Source organism: Suncus etruscus, chromosome 16 (genome assembly GCF_024139225.1).
Source record: "Suncus etruscus isolate mSunEtr1 chromosome 16, mSunEtr1.pri.cur, whole genome shotgun sequence".
NCBI classification, from domain to species: domain Eukaryota; kingdom Metazoa; phylum Chordata; class Mammalia; order Eulipotyphla; family Soricidae; genus Suncus; species Suncus etruscus.
Genome location: NC_064863.1, coordinates 1,922,537 through 1,942,707, shown reverse-complemented (window position 1 = coordinate 1,942,707; position 20,171 = coordinate 1,922,537). Strand labels below are relative to the sequence as shown.

The 20,171-nt window shown below is 39.7% G+C and overlaps 1 protein-coding gene and 1 pseudogene across 2 annotated transcripts in view; one reads left to right on the top strand and one right to left on the bottom strand.

The window, feature by feature from the left end:
* MEIS2 (Meis homeobox 2) overlaps window positions 1–20,171 on the bottom strand; it is a 242,889-nt gene that overhangs the window by 23,271 nt on the left and 199,447 nt on the right. The gene's annotated exons all lie outside the window — the stretch shown is intronic.
* Window positions 1,803–16,826, top strand: LOC126032374 (DAZ-associated protein 2-like; annotated as a pseudogene).

Below are 20,171 nucleotides of genomic sequence, written 5' to 3'. Positions count from 1 at the left end.
TGACAATAATTTTGGGGAGATGAGCATATTTTCCACATTAAATCTCTACAAAGAAGTTAAAAAAAAAAAAGGATGGGATTTCTAGTAAGTGTAGAGAACAACACTAAGTCAAAGTGGAGATACTTTTCTTTGCTGTCTTGATTTTTATTAGACTCAAAGATACTACGAATCTCTAAGAAGGCCAGTCACTACAAATTAATCTCAGTTATTAATATTATGGGGCATATTGATGTCCCAAAGATTTGGTGGAAAAAACAAGCATTCTGATTTTGAACCAAAATTGTCTTTTTAAGCCACTTATCAACTTGAAAATAGGATTCCCAGCTTCGATATTTCATCATTCTTTAGTTTGGGAAGAGCCCTTTGTAAGGCTTCGGTTTGATATCTTATTTGTGCATAGCACACCTCCCCCAACTTATGAAAACTATGAGCAGCCCATGGAACGTTGAACCTCCCAAAATGGCTGATGGGAAATATTTTTTTTATCACTTCTATCTCTAAAGAAATTTGATCACTGAGGGACGGTTTTAGGATGGGTCATTTTCTCTCATCTTGTCCTTTTTCAACTTCTCACTCATTTCCCATACAACAGAAATCAAAACTAAAACTAAAGAAAAACACAAAACATAAACTATCATTGATTACTATGCTATGTATACTTAAATTTTTTTTACTCAGAATAACTGAGAACTGGAGACAAACATTAGTTACAAGATACATCTCTTTGGGGGCCAGAGAGATAGAACGGTGATAGGGCATTTGCCTTGCATACGGCAGATCAGGGAGGGACCCGGTTCAATTCCTGTCATCCCATATGGTCCCCCAGCCTGCCAGGGGTGATTTCTAAGTGCAGAGCCAGGAGTGACCCCTGAGCACCGCTGGGTGTGGCCCAAAAACCAATCAATCAATCAATCAATCAAGTTTTAAAAAAAATAATACATCTCTTCGGTAAATCCTTTGGACATTCCATTAATCTGAATGGTGACGATCTAACGTTAGCATGTCTATTTCCTGTCTGGAGACTTCCATGCACAGAGAGAAGGCAATGGGGAAGAGAGATACAAAGGCAAGATGGGGGAACGAAAGCGCAGAGGAAGAAGAGATACTTCGAGGAAGAAATAAGGAAAGAGGAAGTACTGCTGAGGATATGGTACATCCATGTACATCAGCTCTCTCCTACTCCTGCCACCACATACGCCGATTCTCCTTCCTGTTTATGGAAGGTAGGAGCATCAAATCTGCTTTTACTTCTAACTGTGTTAAACACCACCTGGCTGCCCTCTGCACCTCGCTGTTCCAGGCTGAGGTCAGCCTGGTGGAGGGCTTCGGTACTAGAAGCAATCCTGTCATTCAGGCTAACAGCCATGATTCACTCACAGGAGGCCAAAATGACTCAATTGTTGGGCTTATTGACTCCAGGGAGCACAGCTACTCTATCATTACCATGGAGTGCAAACACCCCGAGCTCTGTTTTGGTCCACTTAAAATTACTATTTGCTGTGAAGGATTGGCAAAGCAATTCTTAAAATGATGGGGGTGAAAGTCAGGTAAGCACTATTATGGCTTTTCCTTCCGTTTAAGCACAAGTAAGCAGTCCGAGGCCTGTTCTGAGCTTGACCCACTTATTTAACCTTTTGTTCATGTTGCTATATTAACATATATTAACTGGCGATAGAAGCCCTAGGGGGGGAATAACAGCCTCCTGGCCAAATTATGGTTCCATTTTCATGGGTAACCTCTCCTTGGGTGGAAATTAAACCCCAATATAAATACATTTTAGGTCCATCCAGGATTGAGGAGGTATGCCAAAAACGCAAACGCTCAACACCAGACCTGAGAAGACCTCGGCAAAAGTGAAGTGGTTGGGTAAATTAGACACTAGAGGAACTATGTGAAAAACCAAATAAATTTAATTAAATAAGTCACAAAATTATTTCCCTGTCTCTTATCTACTCCTCCCGGTTAATATCCATGACACACTGATGTTGCATAATTGCGCTCATGGAATGCTGCGGCTCAGAGCCATAATGAGCTGCCTCTGCACAAAGGCAGCAAAAGTGGTTTCCCCACAGAGTTATCTTCTCAATTATTTATACTTGCAACACTTTCACATAATGGCAGTTTTAAAATCAAACAAACAAAGCAAACTGTACAATAAAGGAAGGAGACAAGAAGGAGCAGAGACCTTGAGCTTTCTCGTTCTGAACACTGGAAGGGATCGGCCAGCAAAGGAGAGTCAACTGAATCTGGCTTCTCGAAGGCTCAGGGGTCTTGTGACCAGAAAACAGTCAGAGATTTCCACTTTGGTAAGGCATTAAACAAGCCCTGTCTACCTGACTTGCTTGGAATCTGCCAGAGCCAAATATAAAAAGGAATGCAAGCTTAATTTGGGGGGCTTTTTTTTGTTGTTGCAAGTTTTCCTTTGAGAATTCCTAATTTGAAGACTGGCTCTCCACCCTCAATCCTGGATGGAAAAAGGGGCGCTAAATTGTCAAGATTATGTCAATAGTCACAAGATGGTCAGTCTTCAGTCAGTGGTGATGATGGACACGGGGGTCAATTCTACCCAGTTTTTTTGAGCATCAAGTACTCAGTGGTGCTCAGGGCTTACATTTGGGTCTGTGGTCAGGAATCACTCTTGAAGGGTCTTTAGAGACCATATGAGGTTTTGGGGATCAAACCCAGATGAGTTGTGTGCATGGCCAGCACCCTACCCACTGTACTATCTCTCTGGCCTTCCTACAGTTTTTACTGCCCACACCTACCTTTGTTTACTTGAAAACTTATATACCAAAGGGCAAAGCTACTAGGCAACTATACTCCACACAGATAGACAAATCAACAGAGAGGCTAAATTTAAATACCAAGACAAAACGAGCATGCTATTTCTAATAGTTGCATTTGGAAATCTTTTTGAAATGAACTGCTACCATCAGTCTCTGGCTTATGTTGTTTCTAGCCTTGATTAGTCGTCTATACAAAGTAGATACTCAATAAACTTCCAAGTTTACCTATAGATGTGATTGAGGAGTATAGAGTTAAGAAATTCAAAGTGAACTTTTCACCAGGCATCTATTTGGGGTTTGTATAAAAATCTATATTTCTTCTAATACTCTCCATTAAAAAAGCAGAAGTTCCAACTTTAGAAGGAAGTTGTCATCTTTACTTAAATGACAATATAATATAATTTTATGTCACTTACTATCCATTTCCAAATAACTGCATGTTAAAAACAAGTATTTCCTTAACATCCTGCAGGGAAAGAGTATAAAACAAAGTGAAAACTAAATGAAAAAAAAAAAAAGGCATCCCATCTACCTTTACCCCAAAGTATATAGAGTTTACTGTACAAGATCAACAGAACAAATATATACCTCACAAAATAAAACTAATATACCTCATGAAATATACACAACTAAGCTCCACAGAGCCACTGTGCTTGGGGTCCTTAGAGGCACGCAGTTGGACTGAGCTCAAATTTGTTATCTCGTTTTCCAGGAATCAAGGAAGCCAAAGATATTGTGGCCTCTGGGGTCACTTCACACTTTTTTCAGCCATGGTCAGGTAACAACAAACCATATTCTATTGGTTACTTCCTTTCTTCATGCCACTGGCATCTTCCACATCAAAGTCAAAGTGCAAGGTGATGTGTGAGCTGAGGAGTTTAAACTCAACTTCTGATGTGACCCTACTATTAGACATTAGTCATCCAGTACTAATGGCCTCCTTCAATTTTGAAAGTGGCCTTTCTAGGTATGGGCATATGTGGCTGTAGACTGAACACAACGGTGGTGAGGAACAGGATAAAGCTACTGGTAAGAGCTCTTGCACAGGGTGCTAAAAGCGTATTTGTAGCAGGCAAATAGAAATCTTAATAAACTCTGATATATCACAAATATATCCCATGGCTTTTAACATTTTTTGAAGACATGTATACAGTTACTAGCATGTGATTAGTCATTATTCAAACAATTAGTTAAAGGTTGAGGTCTAGAATAAGGCTACTTAGGTTGTCTACTTTCAAATATGGGCAAATTCTGAAGTGAAATCTCAGGTTCTGTGAATGGAGTCCATCAGCTCCTCCTAAAAGCATTCCATTGTTGAAGTAAAAATGAATTTAAAGAAAATAATAGTATGGTAATAATATCCAAAGACAATAAAGATGAGGGCTAGGAGGGCTAGTGTATGGTAGGAGGCTTGACGAGGAGGACTAGGCCATGGTGTGAAGCTTGCCACAAAGAGCTAGGGAGTGTAATTAGGGCAGAGGGAGAGAAAAAGTTGTGGAATGATCACACTCATTTGTGGGATAAAATAAAAATTTTAGTAGATAATAACACCTAAAATAATTAGTAACAACTAATAATAATAAAATTAGTAATAATTAATGTATAATTTATATTTTAATATATAATAATTATATAATAATATAATAATATCTAAAATATAATGGAGACAAGGGTCAGAAGGACTAGTCCATGGTAGAAAGCTTGCTATGAAGAGAGGGAGAATGCAGTTAAGGCAGAGAGAGACCACTGGAAAAACGATTATTGAAAATAATTACTCTGGACAAGAACTGGATACTAAAAGAAGATAAAGTGATATGCATAATACTTTTGGGACGGAGAGATAACATGGAAGTAGGGCATTTGCCTTGCATGCGAAAGGATGATGGTTTGGATCCCAGCATCCCATATTGTCCCCACCCCACCCCACCCCCAGCCTGCCAGGAGAGATTTCTGAGCATAGAGCCAGGAGTAACCCTGAGTGCAGCCTGGTGTGACTCAAACACCAAAAAAAAAAAAAAAAAAAAAAATCCTCAAAACTCTTTGAGTAATAATATTGCAAGCCACGGTGTTTAAAAAAGAATTGAGTGAGATAGAGAGAAGAAAAATGTCATAGAGTTAGATGAGAGGGCAAAGTGGGGTGGGGAACTGCTAACACAACTAGCAGGAAATATGTACTGATGAAGGAAGAGGTGGTGGGCACTGTGTGAGCGAAACTCACTCATAAATAACTTTGTAAGTGCATCTCAGTGATTCAATTAAAAAATTTATTTAAAAAGAGGGGTCGGAGAGATAGCACAGCAGTAGGGCTTTTGCTTTGCATGTGGCAAACCCAGGAGGGACCCGGTTCTATTCCCGGCATCCTACATGGTCCCGCAGCTTGCCAGGGAAAATTTCTGAGTGCAGAGCCAGGAATGACCCCTGAGTGTCACTGGGTGTGGCCCCAAAACCAATCAATCAATAAAGTTTAAAAAAATTAAAAAAAATAAAAAGACAGAAAGAAAGCCCTGCAAGTGGGAGGCTCTGGGTTTGAGCCCTGGCAGTATAAAGAGAAAAAAACACACCAAAATTAAAAGTCACTGTAAGCCCCCCCCATATCTTTCCCCCCAAGTGAAAAAGAATAAAGATTGGTGGATGATGAATAGTAGCAAATTGGTTTGGCTGATAAACCTGACTGGGATTGAGAGTGTGTAGCTCAGGGCTAAGTAACCCCTGAGGCTGATGGAGCAGAAGCTGCTCTAAGTGGCTTGAGGACACTAGTGTCACAGGCTTCTCCGGAAGAGAGAGATTTGAATAAAGCCTTAACCTCTATCTTTTTCCCCAACTTTCTTCAACCACAGCAGCACGATTCTTTGCTGACCAACCAATTAACAGAGCATTAAAAAAGACCCACAAATCTATATCAATAGCTCTACAAAACAAAAAAGCATGATGTGTGAAGTCAACATTTAATCATTGTTGTAAACTGATCCAACAGACAAATTGAAACTAGGTTTGATTTTTTTTTTTTATGGTTTAATTTTCCCCCCAGTGAGGTAAATAGCTTTTCTTTTTTTTTTTTTTAAGGAAAAAAAATGAGAGATGGGGCCAGAGTGATAGCATAGTGGTAAATCAAGTGTTTGCCTTGCACACGGCCGACCCTGATTCGATCCCCGGCATCCCAGATGCCTGCCAGGAGTGATTTCTGAGCAGTCAGGAGTGACCCCTCAGAACTGCACGTGTGCCCCAAAAACAAACAAAAAAAGGAAAAATGAGAGAGACATAGAGAGATAAAGACAGAGAGAAAGAGAGAAAATTCCATAAATAAATGACAAGCTGAGAGAATAGGGTGTACCCCCAATTTTTTTTTAGCTGAGTACAAATGACATATTTCTCTTCTATACTGAAATCATCTTTTAAATTTGCTCCCATGTATTAGTTTAGGATAATGTGGCATTCTCTTGACTCGTGGCAAATCTGATAAAGGGCTGGCACACATATGCTGAGCAAGGTTTATAATTTGTTTTGCAACTTCCCTTCCCTGACAAACATAATCCAAGTACAACTTCTATTTAAAAAAAAAAAAAGTGTTTACTTGTCCTGCGCTTAGGGATTCCTTTCTTCTAAATGTTCCCTCAGGATGCTGGCTTGCAACCTAGAATAAGCTTGGATTTCACTGTCAGTCTCCAAGGTATTCTACTGTTTAGCCAGGCCGTATGTGAGGAGGGAAGCTTTCTACCTTGCTGATTTAATTAACAGAATTCTTTTAATCATTACAGGGATTTAGTTTCTTCTTGCCTTTCAGTGTTTGGGAAACAGTGATTTATGTTTTAGATCTCAAATGAAAATTTATTGTTCTTTGACAACTGAGGCTTGGCAAATCCCTGGCATCGAAGGGACTCTGGGGAGATGTCACACTTGCCTTGCCCTGCCACCTGTATGCTGACATCTCAAGGGCTTCTGCTCCAGAAGTGAGAAGAACCATCAGCTGTTCAGCGCCCTTCCACTCCTCCTCCCTCTGATAATTATGCCAGCAGGGGTTGGCCCATTCCCGCTTAAGAATGGGGGATTGCTAAGGATGATCAGTAACTGTGAACCACCGAGTCATTTACATGAAGCAAACAGTCCATGACTCTCTGGACTGGATTTAATCTCGACTAAATGGAGCTCACCGAATTAAGTGGTTCACTGTACTGATTTTGTGGTGATGCCTATGGCTAAACCAAAAATCTGGACAATGTTCTAAAAAATGAGTATACTTATGGGGGCAATAAAAATATTTGAAGTTAATACTACATAAAATCTGGCATGGCTGCTCATTACAACCCAACTGAATAATCACTCTGATAAAAAAAAAATCGTCTAGCATTACTCGACTTGGAGAAAAATACAATTAGTGAAAAGTCTGAAAAAAATCAGCAAGTTTTCACTTTTAGAGAAAAAAATCAGGTGTCAATAACAACTTTTTAAAGAGGATTTTGGGATTTATTCTTATTCAGATCATTATAACCAATGAAATTGAATACAACCTCTTTGGGAGAAAGAGGTTTGGGCCACACCTCCTGATGCTGGTGGGACCATAGGTGTCAGGGATTGAGTTGGGGTTAGCTGTTTGCAAGGCAATCACATCAACCCCTGAACCATCTTTACCAGCACAGGAATGCAACCTATGTGACTGCTATGAAAGCCTTATGAAGCAAGTACTATTATTAGTATTTCCATCTGTGGTTGGAGGAAATGGAGAGCAAAATCCATAGATGCCTAAAGTAACACTCTAAGTAGGTGGCAAAGGTAGGTCTCAAGTCCATATCTTTCTGTCTTAATGGGTTAGATAACATCCAACATGGATGTTATGCTAATTTCTTTCTTAATACATATTGGCAGTACAAATAAGGTGTTAAAAGCGGAACTATATGCATGAAACCCTTTCAGTACAAATATTGCAAATCACAATGCCTAAAAGGAAAAAGGGAGGGTGAGAAAGAGAGAATAAAAGTGTCTGGCATAGAGTCAGGTTTCAGGGTTAGAGGGCCAGGGAAGGTGGAGGCAAGGGAGGTGGTGGGAGGTGTAGACGTGTACATTGATGAAGGGATAGGTATTGACTGAACTATTAACAACTTTGAAACTGCATCTTACGGTGATTCGATAAAAAAAAAAAAAAGTTTACCCAGAAAAATGCCAAACTTTTGAGAAAGATGTTTCCCCAAATTCCCTAGTATATAAGTGGCTGTCTTCAAAGATGCAAATTATAATAAAGCTAGTAGAATAGGACCTGTTGAGTCTCCTTCTAAGAATCAGGCTCTCTGAGGACAAACCATGTGAAAGACACATCTGCAAGCCATGGAGAAAGGTCTTGGGAGAGAACAAAATATCGAGGCCCTTGATCTCAGACTTCCAGGTTCCAGGTCCTAGCAAAGGGAGAAAATATGCCCTGTTGGTTATGTCACCTCTCTGTGGTGTTTTGTAACAGTAGTCATGATGACTGATCCACAAAGTAAAATGGAAGCAGGAGCTGGATGAAAACTTGAGGCAAGTTTGTGATTTGAAAAGAAAGCCTGTCTAGAGTACAGGCGGGGGTTGGGTGGGGAGGAGGGAGACTTGGGACATTGGTGATGGAAATGTTGCACTGGTGATGGGTGGTGTTCTTTACACGACTGAAACCCAAACACAATCATGTATGTAATAAAGTTGTTTAAAAAAAAAGAAAGAAAGAAAAGATGGCCTCTCATCCCTTTTCTCTGTAACTGCTGGTACTGTGTCAATCTTGCAAGCACTGTATAGGACTAGCCCTTGCTTGCCATTAAAAGCTGAGTAGAAACTGTAGAAAGGCAAATGGGAGATCTAAGGTCACAAGTACATACTTAGGAGAGGGAAACTATTTTACATGTGGGAAAGACAATGTTATCCTTCAAGTGAGAAATGGAAGAACTGGCAATCCAGGTGGGTATAGTTCGGTCGGTGGTTAGGGAATATGGAATATTTTGCATTGTCTTCTTAAAAAGGTCGCAGCTGAAACATTTTCTGGGAACCAGGTAGCATCTTGATAACAACATGATCACAAGCTTGTTTGAACAACACCTTTATCTGATTAGTTCCCAGACAGGCAGGAAAACAGAGCCAAGTTTTAGACCAACATTTAACATTCAAACATAAAAATTGCTTGAGTTCTAAACCAAGACTTTTTGCTTATCTAGATTCATGACTCAATAGGTTTTGAAGAAGAATAAGAGAAAACGAAGGAAAGTAGGTATAATTCGATGGTGGTTGCATTTTCAAAATTTGTAAAAATTAAGGAAAATAAATGAGCCAGGTGGCCAAAAAAAAAAAAAAAAAAAGGAAGCTTTCTCAACTTGATTCAACAGGTCTAAGCAAACTTTCTCATTCGTCAGCTTCTATGATAGAATTGTGCTTTTGTATTTTGAATTATCTTTGTTTATTCAGCTTATCTGGATTCTCAAATTCAGAGCATAATTCTTTCCTATAAATTCAAAATTCTTCACTTTTCTCACAAAGGAAATGTTCAGCAGATTTTTATCTTCAAATACATTCTAGAGAAATACCTGGGTGAAATGTCACCTGGGGCGACCAACTAACTCATCCTAACACTGAACAAGAACTAACATAATTTCCAGTTCCAGGAAGGAAGAAAGAAAGGGAAATTAAACAGTGAAGAAAATGAACACCAGGCTAAGAAGTTTTCCACAGACACTATCAGGATTTATTTCTTCGGGGGATAGTTTCACAAAGTCTCTTTGCCTGAGTCATCTGTACCTACTTGCTTGTGCCACCAACTACAAAGAAACCCAAATTTCTATAAACTTTTTTTCTTTCAGTCTCCAGATTCTCATTTTTTTCTTTCATTTTTTTCTTTCAGTCTCCAGATTCTCATTTTTTTCTTTTACTCATAATCTTTGCTTGAAGAAATTCTATAAGAGGATCCAGAGAGATAGCACAGTGGGTAAGGCACTTGCATTAATTGGGTTCAATTCCTGGCATCCCATATAGTCCCCCAGAGCCCACTAAGAGTGATCCCTGTGTGCAAAGGTTGGAGTAATTCATGAGCATCACTAGGTGTGGCCCATAAAAATAAAACAAAACAAACAAAAATAACAACTATAAGAAAGAGACTCTTATGGGCCCTGGTCAGCCGTAGGGGTATAAGATGTCAGCTACCAGACGTCTGTCCCTTGTAACTGCCACTGGAAGGCAGTTTGCCCTGGAGTTATAGGGAGCCCAGGCTGAAGCCCCCTGCCAGATTGCTTCTGCTGGATGGTCGTTGTTGAATTACTGGGGAAACTGTTTAACTGTTGACTGGACTCCCTTTTGCTGCCTTTTGTTATCTCTCCTACTGTTCCCTTTTCTTTTGGTCCTTTCCCTGGAGAATTTGCCTTGGTCCCAAATTTGGCCCTCTCTGTCTCCCTCTCTTGGCTTAGGGGATTCACTGTAAGGCCCTTGGTCTCCCTGCTTTGGCTCTCCCTCGATGAAATCCAGTTTCTAACCCTCTCTTGTTGGGGTTTTGTTCGGCTCTGACAGTTGGTGTCTGGAACAGGGACAAAACGAAGACATTAAGTAATGATCCTCTGGGGAATCCAAACTGAGATCTTGTGGATCAAAGCCATGATCCCTTTGTAGATCAAGGCCCCAATCCCATGGTGGATTAAATCTGTATTCATCTCTTGGATATTTCACAAAAAGCTTTATCCTATTCCATGACTTTCAAAGATCTGTTACTCATGTTATTGGGGGTGATGATTACTGGGATATCTATTTACAATAATGCTAAAAAAAATATCAAATTAACTCACCAAATTAATTAAAAATATTACCCTCTCAGACTCTCAAGGCCCACACACCCGGTAGGGAAGACCAGAACAAATTTACCCTCTCAGCCCCTCCCGTGCCTATGTCCTGAAGAAAGAGCATTCCTCCTGCAGGACCTGTATTAACCCAATGGAGTGTTGTTTTTTTGTTTGTTTGGTTTTGCTTTTGATTTTTGGGCCACACCTGGCAGTGCTCAAGGGTTACTCCTGGCTATCTGCTCAGAAATAGCTCCTGGCAGGCACAGGGAACCATATGGGACACTGGGATTTGAACCAACCACCTTAGGTCCTGGATCGGCTGCTTGCAAGGCAAATACCGCTGTGCTATTCTCTAAGCCCATGGGAGAGTGTTTTTACTCCCACTCCCTGTCTCTTGCTGGGGTTGTTTGTCTCTGACAACTAAAAAAGAAAAAAAGAAATTCTGCAAGACACACTTCATGATCTTGAACAAATATCTACTCAAATATGTGTGCTGTCTACTTGGGAAGGTGCATGGCAGAGAAATTTAGAAGAGAAGCCACAGTGAAAAGAACCTCGGATTTGGGTGCTCATTTCTTTCCTTTTTATTTTTGTTTTTGAGCTACAACCCAGTGGTGCTGAGAGGTTACTTCTGGCTCTGCCCTTAGAAATCACTCCTGGTGGGATCAGGGGATCATATGAGGTTCCGGGGATTAAACCTATGTTGTTACATGTAAGGCAAGCACTCTATTCATTGTAGTTTCACTTCTGCCTTTGGTGTTAATTCCATGTCCTAAAAATATCCTACTTTACTTGGAGAACTTAGATGTAGACCTATCCATCAGTCTATTAAGTTTTAAATGCTAAGCGACAGAGTAAGACTAATAGAAAACACATGGGTTTTAAAGACCTAGGTTTGAATCCAGACTATATCTCTGATTGTGTCGTTATGGATAATTGACTTAATCTTTATACATTTTTATTTTGTTTATTTGGGGCCACATGTGGCAGTGCTCAGGAGACCATATGTAGTAGTCAGGGATCCAAATCAGGACAGCCTTGTGCAAACTGGTTTTACACTTTTCTGAATCTCACAACCACCTACTTAACTGCAGTAACTTTCCATCCCCTAAATTCTGTATTTTAACTTCCTCAATTGTGTAAAATGAAAATAAATTCTAGAGCATACTTCAAAGAGTTTTCCTGAAGATGAAACGTGAAGGCCAATTGAAATCGCAAAGGTATCAGAACATCAGCAGAACATTATAAGGAAAACTAGTTCCATCATTCTAAAATAAATTTCCAATGCTAACAGTTCTTTAAACACTGCAAGGCATACACAGAGTAAGCCTTGCTCTCAGAAAACTTGAAGTTTGGCAGCAAAGGGATGACCTTGTCACAAGATGAAATATCTCAATGACAAGAGAGTGATTGTGAGATACTCTGGCTATTAGAGGATGAACAGAAGAGATTGGTAAGATTGGTAAGGAGGTTTGGAAGCTTTGAGCTCTTTCTTGACGGATTCTGAGAAATTAAAAATCAGAAAGCTAGAAGCAGAACAGTATACAAAGTAGAAAAAACATTTAATGCACAGATAGAGCAAGTACTTCTAGTTTAGTAGCAAAGGTGCTGGATTGAATTGGGAGATGAATTTGAGTCCTGGTTTCCAATTTGTTAGTGTGCATAATCACATTTAGCATCTGTAGAATGGAGATGATGTATATCTCATCAATTTATAGCCAAGATGAAATATTTAGCCCAATAGTTGGCATATCTAGAATGTTACACATTTTAGTGTAATTTTTAATCTTGAAAGGTTAATTAGAAAAATTCTCTATTGAGAATGTATGAGGGAAATGTAGAGCCTGTTTAGGGTACAGGCGGGGGTTGGGGGGGGAGGAGGGAGATTTGGGACTTGGGTGATGGGAATGTTGCACTGGTGATGGGTGGTGTTCCTTTTATGACTGAAACCCAAACACAATCATGTATGTAATCAAGGTGTTTAAATAAAAAAAAAATTTAAAAAAAAAAAAAAAAGAAAAATTCTCAATATTACCCAAAGAGTGGTAATTAGTTTCTAGGTTTTGTAGCTCAATCGGAGCACTTATTCTTCTATCACTTAAACACTGGAGGATGAGCTTCAAAATTTGGCATACTATTAACCTGCATTTAGTCATTATTTGATCTGCAAAGAACCACCATCATAAAATCAATAGGCAAAAAGTAGGGAATGAGTGAAACAACATGAATTTTCAGTTATTTTTTGAGGTTTGATCTTTTAGGCATTACACTAGTAGGTCTTTATTCAGAGCTTACAAATTATTTAAATATCTAGGCATAGAAGAATGATGTACCAATCCTATTCTTTGTTCCTTAAAATCAAGGATGATGAAAGATAAAAATATCTAGAGGCTGGAGCAGGGACTTTAATACTGAAATTTTGAAAATAACACAAATGAGAGCTAGAGATTAAGATCCCAGTAACATATTAACTTAATGTCTTTAGTGTTCACCCTCCCTTCAAATATCTCAGAGATCTTAGACAAGAATGGGTAAGAATTTTACAAACCCTATTTTCCTGACTAAACATACTAGGTTCGCTAAAATTTCAGTGTGAATGTGAGTGGGAGGATAGTTTTAAGTATGGTTCTCAAATGTGGAAAAAAGGCTTCCTACCATGGTGACCTTTGGCAGATGACAATCTTTCATTTCTCACTTTTCACCAAGTGGGTAAAGGAGAAATAAGATTTTGACCTAGTTTATAGAAGTCTCAGAAACTGTGTTCTGAGGGCAAGAGAACTCAGAAATAAGCGAATCAAGCACATAATTTATTTATGTAAAACTACTTTGTCTTAGCCCCTTTTCTATCTAACACTCAAGAACATAATTTAAAATAAAGGAAAATTAGGGCCAGTGACAGTACAGTGGTTAGGGTGCTTGTCCTATATGCAGCCATGCCGGATTCCATAGTACCTTAGATGGTTCCCTAAATCTAGCAGCAGTGAACCCTGAGCCTGAAGTAAGTCCTGAACACCACCAGATGTAGCCCAATCTCGTCTAACTCTCGAAAGTAAAAGGAAAACTGTAGTAGAAGTTCCATGGAATCATGTTGTTTTACATCTCTAATGTGTAAAGAAAGGATTCATCTTGCATACTTGGTCATAGGTTAGAATTAACCATCAACATTTACAAGAGTCTGTCTTCATTTTTATGGAGGGGCACTTGGCAGTTCTCAGGAGCAACTTTTGGCTCAGTGCTCAGGACTAGGAATTCAGTCTGGATTGTTCACATGTAGGGTAAGCCCTCAGCTCCTGTACTAGCTCTGTGATGCAAGATTTTGTCTTTTGTTGGCAAATACATACCTCAATATAGGTACATACTTCAGAATGATGAGGAAGAAACAAAACAAAACAAAATAACCCCACTGTTTGGTTTTAACCCAAGAGCCATATAAACCTAGTAAAATTTCTAATTGTTAATAAAAAAGGATGTATAAATTTTCTAGGCTATAGAATAAAGCCACCAAGGAACTCTTATCCACTGCTGGTGGGAATGCCGTCTAGTTCAACCTTTATGGAAAGCGATATGGAGATTCCTCCAAAAACTGGAAATCGAGCTCCCATACGATCCAGCTATACCACTCCTAGGAATATACCCTAGGAACACAAAAATACAATACAAAAACCCCTTCCTTACACCTATATTCATTGCAGCTCTATTTACCATAGCAAGACTCTGGAAACAACCAAGATGCCCTTCAACAGACGAATGGCTAAAGAAACTGTGGTACATATACACAATGGAATATTATGCAGCTGTCAGGAGAGATGAAGTCATGAAATTTTCCTATACATGGATGTACACGGAATCTATTATGCTGAGTGAAATAAGTCAGAGAGAGAGAGAAAAACGCAGAATGGTCTCACACATTTATGGGTTTTAAGAAAAATGAAAGACATTCTTGCAATAATAACTTTCAGACACAAAAGAGAAAAGAGCTGGAAGTTCCAGCTCACCTCAGGAAGCTCATCACAAAGAGTGATGAGTTTAGTTGGATAAATAACTACATTTTGAACTGTCCTAATAATGAGAATGTATGAGGGAAATTGAGAACCTGTTTAGAGTACAGGCGGGGGTCGGGTGGGGAGGAGGGAGACTTGGGACATTGGTGATGGGAATGTTGCACTGGTGATGGGTGGTGTTAAGAAAAAAAAAAGAGAAAAAAAAAAAGAATAAAGCCACCAAAGCATGCATGATGATATTGTTTGTCTATTTGTTTGTTTGGGCCACTCCTGCTGATGCTTAGGAGTTACTCCTGGATCTGCGCTCAAAAATTACTCCTTGCTTCACAGGGATCATATGGGATGGTAGAGACTGAAACTTGCACTTTGGCCATGTGCAAGGCAAACACCCTTCCCGCTGTGTTACAGCTCTGGCCCACACCTTTGATATATTTTTGATGGGACATTTGTCCTGCTGATATTATCACGCAGAAAAGTTGATTGCACTGCTTGTGGTATGATGACTGGTAGAACTCTATGATGCTCTATGCAGTGAAGTATATCAACCAGAGGCCAAAAGCAGCAGCAAGGGAAACAGAAATGACCTGTCCCAATAGAACACAAAGTCAAACATTGTTCAAGAAACCGTCACTCAGCTTATTTTATCAATTAACTACACTCCAGACTCAGTTTCACAACTAGTTGATGTTGATTTATATGGTCTGGAATATTTTCAAGAAATTCATCTTCAATCCATTTTCAAGGAAACACAGAAACTATTCATCTAATTTTCTTAGCTAGCTTTTCCCTCATTGTCTTTCTACTGACCAACGCGACAAAAATTAGTCTCCTCGAACCTGCCTCCATCTTCTTCACTGTCCTCATAGTTCACATTTCAGCATCACTTACCAATAACACCACACTTCCAACAATATGGAAACAGCTGTAACAGTGATCGAAAACATTCTTTTGAAAAGAATCTGCTAATCTGAATACAGTTAGGTCAACACTAAAAGAAAAAGGAACAAAGATTTGAATACTGACTGGAAATGGGAAAGAAAATTAGTTACGTAGAGAAACCAAAGGGGGAAACTGAGAACCAAAAATTCAATTAGTTTGCTCTTAAGCGCGAGAACTTGTCAGAAATACTATCCTCGACAAAGCTCCTTGGGTCGAGGCGCAGCTAATTTCAAATGGGCTGTTTCCTTTTGAGGGAAGATAAATCCCGCCATTCCGCTGAACAGAGTATGCAGAAAAGACTGGGCCCGAGACTGACTCAGAAACGGATAAATGGCAATATCCAGCACAGCCTACCTACCCTGTGTAGCCTCCTGGGAATCCAATGTACCCTCAGGCCCTGCATCTTCCTCAGGCTCCGCCCTAGACTGATGCTCCACCTGCCTACTCGGAGCTCGTCGTCCCAGCTTTGTGCACCTAGGGGCTGCCACAGTGCCCACCATGTCAGCTGCATTTCCTGAGCCTCACTGTATCTTCCCATGGCCCAGTCAGTGGCTGTTGGTCCTTTAGGTGCTACAATCCCCATGGCTTATTATCCAGTTGGTCCCACCTACCCACCAGGTTCAGCAGTGCTGGTGGAAGGAGGGTATGATGCTGGTGCCAGATTTGGAGCTGGGGCTACTGCTGGCAACGTTCCTCCTCCACCCCCTGGATGTCCTCCCAATGCTGCTCAGCTTGCAGTCATGCAGGGAGCCAATGTCTTTGTAACTCAGTGGAAGGGAAATTTCTTCACGGGAGACTCAGATGTTGACTACACCATCTGGTGAAGAAACAAGGCCACCTCTGTGCCATGAAAGACATCACATACCTTCAGCGCTTCTCACAATGTAACTGCTTTAGTCATATTAACCTGAAGTTGCAATTTAGACACATGTTGTTGGGGTGTCTTTCCGGTTCCCAAACTTTCAAGGACTTTCAAACTTAATAAGAAACCATGTAACAGTAGCAGTATTTCCCTAAAGCATTTTGAGGTAGGGGAGGTGTCCATTCATAAAATGAATGTGGGTGAAGCAGCCCTATGGATCTTCCTTTAATTCCTCTGGAGTAATACTGTACCATACTGGTCTTGGCTTTTAGTAATAAAACATCAAATTAGGTTTGGAGGGAACTTTGTCTTTCTAAGAATTAAAGTTGCCAAATTATTCTGATTGGTCTTTAATATCCTTTAAGTCTTTTATTTTTATTACATGTTGAAATGAACTGCATTAGTTGTCTCTGCCTTTACTGTTCCATCCTTGGCCCAGTGTCCCAATGTTATCCCTTGTCTTCCCTCCTTCCCACCAATCTCCATTGAATCATTGGTGCAGGACAGTAAGCTAGTCAGACTATCTCCCTTCTCTCCTTGCACTCTCCATATTTGCCATCTCTTAACTAGTTTTTCACAAGGATCCTCTGAAACGTCAACTGTGTCCCAAACACAGATTCCATCCTCTACCCTGCCATCCCCATTTTTTAGGCATCTCCTCAGGCAAAAGTAGACGGTGCCTCCTGGACCCTCCTCTTGAATTGTCTTTCCATACATAAACCAAACCCAAATTTTCTTTGGTGCCAGCAAAACAGCTTTGCTTGAGCAAAGAATATTGATGCAAACTATTATAAATAACAGTTTGGGAACCATGAGGAATAAGAGAGGATGTATTTCAAAAGCCTGATGACTTCAGAGCCATTTTAAAGGGAGTTTTCAGATTAAAACTTGGTTACCATTCATTGTCAGAGTCTAATGCAGTCACCAAGAATTTCTAAGTTTAGATAACCACATTGAGAAGCCAGTGAGATCTCATGAAGGTTAAGAATATTTCAGGGATCCTTAATATTTTGATTTTTTTTCTGAAATTGGGTTTTTATTTTATAATTTCAGTTCATCCTAATTTTGTGTTCTGTACATGTGATGCTTGACTTGTACCATTGACTGAAGTTCAGCGTTGTATGTCTCTCTCTACACTGTGGTGCACTTAGCTTGTGGATTTTTTTTATACTAAAAATGTAGAATAAAGACTATTGTGAATATTTAAATGAAGTGATGAAGTTGCATTACACCTCAAAAAAAAATACTATCCTAAAAGGTGAAGAATAGATATTCCCAGAATATCCAGATTCTCATGGCATTTGTATACTGATATAGATATAAAAAGATCATACTGATATAGAAATAAAAATGCTAAATATTTTTTCCTGAGGAACATAGGTTTTATTGGCTAAAATGGCTTTTATATGTTCAAAGAATTAAACTGAGGTCCTCCTACAGGATGGAACAGAAACTGCTGTAAAAGGGAGATCTTTGGGTACACAGCCAGATATTAACTTACTCTGCTTGGTCTGACACTAAGGAGTTTTGCAACAGTGAACAAACCATCACATTTCGAGGAGCCAGCATTTCTCCACTTGTGAAATGGGAATGATAACATAAACTTTGTTTACATCTGGAGTGGATATCACCATCAGATGAGATAGGATTATATAAAATATCTTGAAAATTGTAAACGAGTATAAAATAAAAATTGTATAAGAATTACTTCATTAAGGAATCAGAATCTTTCCTTATTGCTGTCTTAATTTTTTTAATGACAAGTTTTGAGGGAGTTTGCTCAAAAAAATTCTAATGGTGTTTTCTTTCATATGTGTTCTGGATAAAATTCTTGAATATCCTTTGGAAGCCTCAATAATGGACATAAATAACTTGCTGTGCAGTGTTTCAAATTATTTAAAAACATCTTTCTTCTTTTATTTTAGGTTTTTGAGCTAATGCCAGCAGCACTCAGAGATTACTCTTGGCTCTGTGCTCAGAGATCACTGCTGGCAGGCTCGGGAGACCAGATGGGATGCTGGGGATTGAACCTGGGTCCATCCCAGGTTGGCTGCATGCAAGGCAAATGCCCTTTTTCTGTGCTATTGCTCCAGCCCCTAAAAGTATATCTCCTAAAATACATGTCTATGATAAAATATCGAAGTCCTCTGTAATCAATAATAGTCACAATTTTGTCTGTAGCAAATGATGGAAACCAACTCCATATACAAGTGTGTCTAATGGCTGAACACCAAAAATCACTTGTATTGTCACCTCAGTTAAGGCTATCATATAGTACCCCAAGTATAAAGCAATGAAAATACAGAAATTTCTCAACGAGCTTGATGTCTTTTAAGACTCCGGCCCAGTTTCCCTGGTCCTTTCTGACAGTGCCATCCCCTTCTAATTCTCTTTTGCCCTATATGATCATCCAATCAAAAATACACGATTCAATGAATGCTTCGATTTGATACCAAGCTTACAGGTCTCAGTCATTCAACTAACTATAGGTCCACCATACATTCTTCTGGAAAACTCAGGCTTCCTCACCGCCCATGACCCAAGCTGAAGGCTGTGCAATGTTCTTCAAGCTACTAACTTTGAACTGAATTAACATCTCTTAAAATGCCTCAATAAAACGCACTTATTGAAAGTGGTACACTGGCATTACTAGAGAGTCTTTAGTATGAGCAAGAAGACAGTTGATGGAGAGTGAGAGAGAGAGATAAAAAATACAAAGAGAGCAAATATTAGGAATAAAAGAGAAAAACAAAATAAAACAGGTGCCAGTCTTTTTTTGCTTTGTCTGTCCACTTCTTCCAGTCTGAAAAAAATCCAACCCAATTCCCTGCCACAAATGCTAGCAGCAGGGGTTTTGTTCACCTTGACACACTCAAGAGAGATTTACAAAACCGTCATTTTAAGTGGCAAGCCTCTCTCAGCACAGGTTGAACCGAAACAACTATGGAGGAAAGAGGGCTTCAGAGAATGCACTGAAATAGAAGCAATGAGAAAACCTTTCTCTCTTCTTCAATGACTCAAATATGGGAAAGGAGCCTCATTTTCAAAGGAACAAATGATACACAAGACAAGCCCTTTAAATCCTTTGGAAGGTTCTGTGACCTGTGAAACTATCTGCACTATCAGCAAGAGAAAGCCCTTTCCAGAACAAATGCCTATGTTTTATGTGTACTGTATTTGCTAATCATTACTTCATAAGCAAGAGTAGATATACAGTGGGGCTATAAATAATGGCGGGAATGTAAAAGTGAATTGATCTGTCTGGCTATCTAGTAATACTCCTGGCACAGGACCAGTCTTGAATGGCTGCCAACTACCACGGAGCCAGCCAGTGATTTGTCTGGGGGTCCTGCCCTGTCAGGCAGAAAACGGTCTTAAAGCTGAACTCTCACAACTGTGCGTACTGCTTAGATCTGGGCTGTAAGCCTTTCCTGCAAAGTGTCTTTCACCAGATCAGCCCCAAAATTGCTTTCAAAAATTGGCAGAAAAGAAAGCACAGGAAACAATAGACTCTAACCAGATGAAAAAATGTATAAACACCTTAATAATCCAGGCTGGGTAGGTCAAGCCTGGAAAAAATAAAACAGTAAAAACATACACCCTCAGCCCATGTGAACTCCGAAGGAGGGCAGTGACAAGCGGGGCTTGGTGCCAGGGGTGACAGAAATGAACAGCAGAGATTGCAGCAAACCTTATCCATCTGCTCTTTTAAACTTGACTACAAGGAGTCCAGTCGAGTCCCGGGTCTGGGATGGGGGGACCTCTTGATCTTCCTGTGGAAGAAGCAGCTGCATCATTCGGCACACAG